General features: G+C 49.7%; 1 pseudogene; it reads left to right on the forward strand.

The window, feature by feature from the left end:
- Window positions 1-3,707: 3,707 nt before the first annotated feature.
- On the forward strand, window positions 3,708-3,816 carry LOC148664791 (5S ribosomal RNA; annotated as a pseudogene).
- Window positions 3,817-6,459: the final 2,643 nt, after the last annotated feature.

Here is a 6,459-nt window from a genome sequence, read left to right on the forward strand (position 1 = left end):
ACGAACAAGTGAAAAGGCTTTGGCTCCGGACCGCTTTCTAGTTTTGGTGGAGACTTTTTCTTTTTAGAAGGCATGGTCATGACTTTAGCTGCAGCTTGCTGTTCTTTAGTTTCAAGACTAGTCTTTTTTGAAGCTTCCCATTATTTCTGTGATTTCTCTTTCCATAACATAAGCTTTCCAATTCGCTTTCTTTCCGTTCTTCTCCTTCTCTTCTTAGTTTCCCCTTCTTCAGAAAACTTATTTTTCCTAATTCAACTTTCCTCTGTCCATTCTGATTCACTTACAAAGATCCTTCATAGTTATGGGCCCCTAATTATCATATATAAATTATGTGCAAGTTCCCTTACACCTATTACCCTAGCTTTACAGTTCATGAACATAAAACATTTTTTTTACTCTAACCCAGGCTATAATTGTTTCTCTGAATTTGTCGTACATGTACTTTTGCTGGACTGCTCGGTCCCATTTTTATCTTTGAATTTTAATTTCCCATTTTTACCAATCGGTGCCTTACTTAGAACCTTATCACATCAACTACTCCGCAGAGCAAAAACCACACGTCTGTGTTAAGATAAGTTCTTTATATGAGTCCCAGACTCATCAAACCCACGTGAGAACACCCCTGTGGCTCGCTTCTCAAACTATTAATTTTTAAGGATCACTTACTGGCGTCAGACAGCTGCCAATTCTCCAGACGCGTCTCTGGAAGGATAAACAATTTATCCTCTGAGGTTCGTCCAATTTTGCTAAAATTGTCAGGGTCCAGATGGAGTTTCAGCAGCCGTTCGCGTTCAGGTTTCTGATCCCGGACGAGCCCCCAAATTGTCATGGAACTATCAAGGAAGCCACAAGAGAGAGTTCTCACCTGAGTAAGGTCTTTATTTCAATATTGCAAGCCCTGCTGCCACTTTGCAAAGTGCAACCAGAGACTCAATTTGTTACAAGCAGTACAGGGTTTTTAAAAGATGTTGCGCTGTAAAAAAGCTCAGCGCTTTGTCCTTTCTAAAAGTTCCCCTTTCCCTAAGAGAAAACAGATTACATCAAAAAGCGAGAGAAGAAGCACTAGATTTGTTATTCAAAGCTAATCAGTTACTTTCAGCTAATTCTAACGACCCAGAAAGCATATATTGTTTTGGTACATTGTCTTCTAAAGTAACCTAAACAGTGTACTTTGTTGATACACTGTTTTCTAAAATTCTGCACGTACTGTAGCACAGCATTTACATCCTTGAAATATATTATCTTTGTAGATTAAGCTGACCCAGGGACGCCAAATAATGTAGGGAAAACCGGTCCAGGGACGCCAAATATGTAATCATAGTGGCTCTCTGAAGGCACCAGTTCTGTAGGGTTTGGGCATTTACTGAGACAATTATTAATTGTAGCAGTAAATCACAAAGATGATTCTTTTGATGGCTTTAGAATCCAACCATGCGACATAACTCAAACAACGCACACACACAGGTACTAACACACGAGGATACATTTATTAATACATAGAATATGCATGTAAACCTAACAGATCTTATCGAGAGGGTTATCAGAATACAAAAGGTATATATTCAATCAGTTACAAAGTGTTACACATATCAAGAGGACATACATTCAGTATATCATTCATTAAGACCGTTTCGTAAAGTGAACTTGGTTACAACTTCTACATTAGATACTCAAACAAGTACATAACTCTTAGGAATTAAATTGATATCAACTGGTTTGGATAACAATTGAATTCTCGAGCTGTAATGCATTGAAGTTGAATACTCATCCAATCTTTGGGGATTCAGATCTCCTGCGGGCACAAAGAAACAGTTGCAGGCTGTTGCTGTCCAATCCGCGCTCTCTGGCTCCGTGCCAGGCTGTGCTGTGCGGCTTGCGACGGTGCGCTGCTGATGCTCACTGTTGGCTTAACTAGCAAAGTTTGTGCACAGGAGAAAAGATGACTGTGGGTCCCAGCAAGTCAGGAAGAGGACTGGTTCGTTCCTGATGAAGAGCTAGTTCTGAATAGTGATTCAGCTGTCCACAGTTCCGACCTGTTCACGAGGCCTGCTGCTGGTTACTCTCTGGCAACCTCCACTCTAGACTCTTAGAACAAAGGAAAGTTCTGGCACTCGGACACACTGGCCGTTCCGTGGTTGTCCGGGCTGAGTCTCAGGATGGTCAGGAGGCGCGCTGTGAGAATGTCCTGCCCTTGGGATTCTCCTTTGAATTCCCTTTAGAATTGTTGAATCTGAATCTGAATCTTGTCTGAATCTGAATCTGAATCTCAATCTCCCAGGCTCTCTGTGTTGCCTGTTTTACCTGGAGGAACTTCAGCTCATTGATTGGCTGAAAGTTCCATGGGCATCAGAGTCCCACGTGGGTTACTCGGCCCTACCAGTCCCTGATTGGTTGATCAAGGTGAGATATGAGTCACTTAGTCCTGACACTTAGTAATGCAGTCCAGATGTCCAACTGGCACTCCCTAAACAGATCGGCGCCAATGGATGACCATTGATCATGATAGCCAGGCTTAGCTAAGTGCATCCCCCTGTGGGAGCTGTCCTTATCAAAAGAAAACATCTTGCATGAATAGTTTCTCTGTGGCTGCACCACAGAGATGAACAGAGAAATGGGGCCTCATTTGGGAAGCTCAGAAACACTTAATTCTGCCTTATTATTTAAGCCTCACCGCTACATCTTAAAGCACCAATATATTTCTTGCAAAGCTCTCTACATTTTAAGAATCAATTTACTTATTAGATTTCCACTTCAAGACTTGTTCGGCTGGCGTTCTGGGAGTCGCGTTTTTCAGAATTGTATTGAGATCGTTTTCCACAGAGCTCAGATGTCAAAGCACAGCAGCAGCTCTCCACAGCGATCCTCTATAGCGCCCTTTCTCCCGCAGCTCCGTCCTCATTGGAAGGAAGCAAGAGTGAAAGGCTGAAGTGAAATTGAGCGGGGACGAAGGCAGTGAAGAGAGAGAACGTGGGAAGAAGAGAAAAACGCAGGGGAAAAAAAGCAGCGTCGTAAAAGAGGTGACAGAGCTGTCCTCTCTATAAGTGGGGTGCCAGCGAGCTTCGCTCTAGCTTACGGCCACACCCCCTTGAGCATGCCTGATCTTGGAAGCTGAACAGGGATGGGCCTGGTTAGTACTTGGATGGGAGACAGCCTGGGAATACCAGGTGCTTTTAAGCGCAGGAGGCGCCCTATCCCCGCTCGCTCGCTCATTCCCCTGTTCACAAGTGCAGTGCGGCTTGTCCGTCTGTTTATTTGTCAGCTCTGGCGAGACACGGGTGCTTGTGTATTAGCGTGAGCGTTTTTTTTATTCTGATCATGAACAGTTTTACAAGTCCGCAAAGGATCGAGGAAAGGTTTATCGCCAGCTGAAAAGAGACACAGCGCTTCGGCTGTGGAGACTTGCTCGGCTGGCGTTCGGGGAGTCGCGTTTTTCAGAATTGTATTGAGATCGTTTTCCACAGAGCTCAGATGTCAAAGCACCGCAGCAGCTCTCCACAGCGATCCTCTATAGCGCCCTTTCTCCCGCAGCTCCGTCCTCATTGGAAGGAAGCAAGAGTGAAAGGCTGAAGTGAAATTGAGCGGGGACGAAGGCAGTGAAGAGAGAGAACGTGGGAAGAAGAGAAAAACGCAAGGGAAAAAAGCAGCGTTGTAAAAGAGGTGATGGAGCTGTCCTCTCTATAAGAAGGGTGCCAGCGATCCTTGCTCTTGCTTACGGCCACACCCCCTTGAGCACGCCTGATCTCGGAAGATAAACAGAGATGGGCCTGGTTAGTACTTGGATGGGAGACCGCCTGGGAATACCAGGTGCTGTAAGCTTTTAAGCGCAGGAGCTTGTAAAACTGATCATGAACAGTTTTACAAGTCCGCAAAGGATCGAGGAAAGGTTTATCGCCAGCTGAAAAGAGACACAGCGCTTCCGCTGTGGAGACTTGTTCGGCTGGCGTTCGGGGAGTCGCGTTTTTCAGAATTGTATTGAGATCGTTTTCCACAGAGCTCAGATGTCAAAGCACAGCAGCAGCTCTCAAAAAAGCAGCGTCGTAAAAGAGGTGACGGAGCTGTTCTCTCTATAAGAAGGAGAAGAAGAAGAGGAACAGAGGATTTGTTTGTCTTAAGTTAGACTTTGTTTTTTTGTGTTTTTTTGGTGTTTTTGGTTGATTTTTGAAGCCCTCCCCTTCAGCCTAGCTCTGTTTGGGGAGGGGAGAGACTTTTGGGGTTTTTTTGTTGCTTTTTTGTTGCTTTCTGAGTCCTGTTTGTGTTTTAATGGAAGGAAAAAACATGGAGGCAGAGAATGTTATTGTAGTGGAGGAGGACAGTGGTGTAGGTAAGAGAAGGATGAGGAATTTGGACCAACCCCCCTGGCGGGTTTTTGCAAGGGCGCATACTGTTGTGGTGGATGTGAGCGACGTGGAGAAACCGTCTGCGGGTGCTATTATCGCAGTTGTGTACGGCGTCTGTGGGGAGGGCTCTCTTTTTGCCTGCCACCCCCGGACGCCAAAAGAGTTTGAACTGAGTCTGGACTCAAAAGAACATGCGGACGCGGTGGCTGTGGGGCTGGATGTGCAGGGCACACCCTGCTACTGCCGCTGGCTGGAGCGGAAGGAGGTAGTGGTGTCCTTCCTCCACCTCCCGGCATATATCTCAGATTAGACTATCAAGGAGAAGCTGAGTAGCTGGGGGGTGAGAGTCATTTCGGACATCAGGATGCGCCACTACCCCGGGACCACCATTGCTGATGGCACGAGGTTTGTTCGGATTCGCTTTCCCGATCATGTAGCCTCGTTGCCATACAGCACCTGCTTCGCCACGGCAGAGGGGGGGCAGTACTTCAGGGTCCTCCACGACCAGCAACAAAGGGTGTGTCATGTCTGCCTGGACTTGGGGCACATCGCCAAGGACTGCCCTGAGTTCCTCTTCTATGAGTGCAGACAGCCCGGCCATCGCGCCAGGAAATGCACCGCTGCCAAGTGCCCGGACTGCCTCCATGCGCTCATGAGCTGCAACTGCGAGCCAGAGCCGGAAGATCCAGCCGCCGCAGGAGCAGCTGCCCGCAACGCTGAGGGGGTTGAAGATGGACTACGAGTGGCCACTGCAGCTGAGCATGGAGAGTTGCTAGCAGCGGCGCCCCAGGACCCCAGTGAGCCAGCAACGCCCCAGCCGGTGATGGGGGAGAGGCAGAGGAGGCCCCTCCAATCCTGGGTACAGCGCAGCAGAAAGGAGCCGGGGACCAGCCAGCATCTCCACCAGCAGAGGCGCCCCGTTGCCCTAACAATCCTGCTGCATCCCACTCTGTGCCGCAAGAGAAGCAGAGGGAGGTTGCTCCACAACATGCGGCGGTGCAGCGTGGTGCAGCTGAGATCCTACGGGCACCACCACCACCAGAGGCTGCCCCTCAGCGTACCAGTGGGCTTTTGACACCCAAGCCTGTGCAGGGAGAGAGGCAGAGGGAGGAGGCGACGGCACCAGCACCACCACCACCATCACCGTCAGCGGTTCCCCAGCTGTGGGCAAGTGTTGGCAATGAGAATGTGGCAGAAAGGGCGGGGGAACTGTCGCGCGGGCCGGAGAATTAATTTCACTCTTATGGCCATATGCGTGATGGCAACTTTCGCCTCTTTAAACTCCAACGGGCTGAGGGACTGAGCAAAGCTGGGGGCAGTGTTAGCTCTGCTGGGGCGGACGGATGTTGTCTGCCTCCAGGAGACCTTCTGGGACGAGGAGTGTGTCCGGAAGGTGCGAGCACAGTGGGACGGGGAGCTGTTTTACAGCAACACCTCCAGCCTGTGCAGGAGGGGGGTGGCTGTGCTGGTGAGGAGGGGAGTGTACGAGAGCGTAAGGCTCCTGCACCGCGACACGTAGGGCCAGCTCCTGCAGGTCTGTCTTGGGTTTCCTGGACAGTCCGTGCTGCTGAGCAACATCTACGCCCCCAATGGGGAAGCTGAGCGGCTCGCCTTCTTCAAGCAGCTGGAGGCGAGCTTCTTTCAGCAGCCAGGGCTGGTCGTCGGAGATTTTAACTGTGCACTGAGTGCGCTCGATGTCGCGGTTGGGATGACCTTTAAGAGCAGTGCTGCTCGCAGCTTCCTGGAGCGCAGTGCGGAAGCTCACTGGTTCGTGGATGCGTGGCGTCAGGCTTAGTGTGCGCGGAGGGACTTTTCTCGGCGGCAGGTCGTCGAAGGTGTCTTGAGACAGAGCCGGATCGACCTGTTGCAGGGGCACATGAGTCTCTTCCCGTGCCTGAGCCAGATGCGCTATGTGTTCATGACCCTGAGCGACCATGCTGTGCTTCACTTTTCTCTAGCAGGGGCACAGGAGGACCGGTGCCCCGGCCTCTGGTGCTTTAATAAGGCGCTCCTGGGGAGGCTTCATTCTGTCAGGGCATAGAAGACCTTATCCGGCAGCAGCTACAGTGTCCCCTGTATAGGTCAGAAAAGCTGGTCTGGTGGGATAATCTCAAGTACGCCA

Source organism: Lepisosteus platostomus, chromosome 5 (assembly GCF_059453375.1).
Source record: "Lepisosteus platostomus isolate fLepPlt1 chromosome 5, fLepPlt1.hap1, whole genome shotgun sequence".
Classification (NCBI taxonomy): Eukaryota; Metazoa; Chordata; class Actinopteri; order Semionotiformes; family Lepisosteidae; genus Lepisosteus; species Lepisosteus platostomus.